The sequence below is a fragment of the Myotis nattereri genome, assembly GCF_964212035.1.
Source record: "Myotis nattereri genome assembly, chromosome: 6".
Classification (NCBI taxonomy): Eukaryota; Metazoa; Chordata; class Mammalia; order Chiroptera; family Vespertilionidae; genus Myotis; species Myotis nattereri.
This window is the reverse complement of record NC_138081.1, coordinates 67,331,060-67,331,400: the sequence shown is the minus strand read 5'-3', so window position 1 is coordinate 67,331,400 and position 341 is coordinate 67,331,060.

Below are 341 nucleotides of genomic sequence, written 5' to 3'. Positions count from 1 at the left end.
TCTAAGATGGCCTATCATTTTCTCACTGCCTGAAAAAATCAAACACACTAAACTAAGTTATTTTTCTTTTTAAAAGATACTTACATTTCTATTTATTGTTTGAAATGCCGATCAACAGGATCAACCAATGATAGTCAATTTTTACTCAGTGACTGTTGTAGCATTTTCCTGTTTACTGATTAAAGTGGTTATTCATTATTCGTCAGATTGCTGAATCCCATCAGACTGTTATTATGAAGGAATTTGATTGCTTTGCTGCACAGCAGGACCCGTGCTTTGAGATTTTTTCCCTCTTTTTAAATATCCTGCAACTACAATGATAGTAAAGCCATGTTAAATGA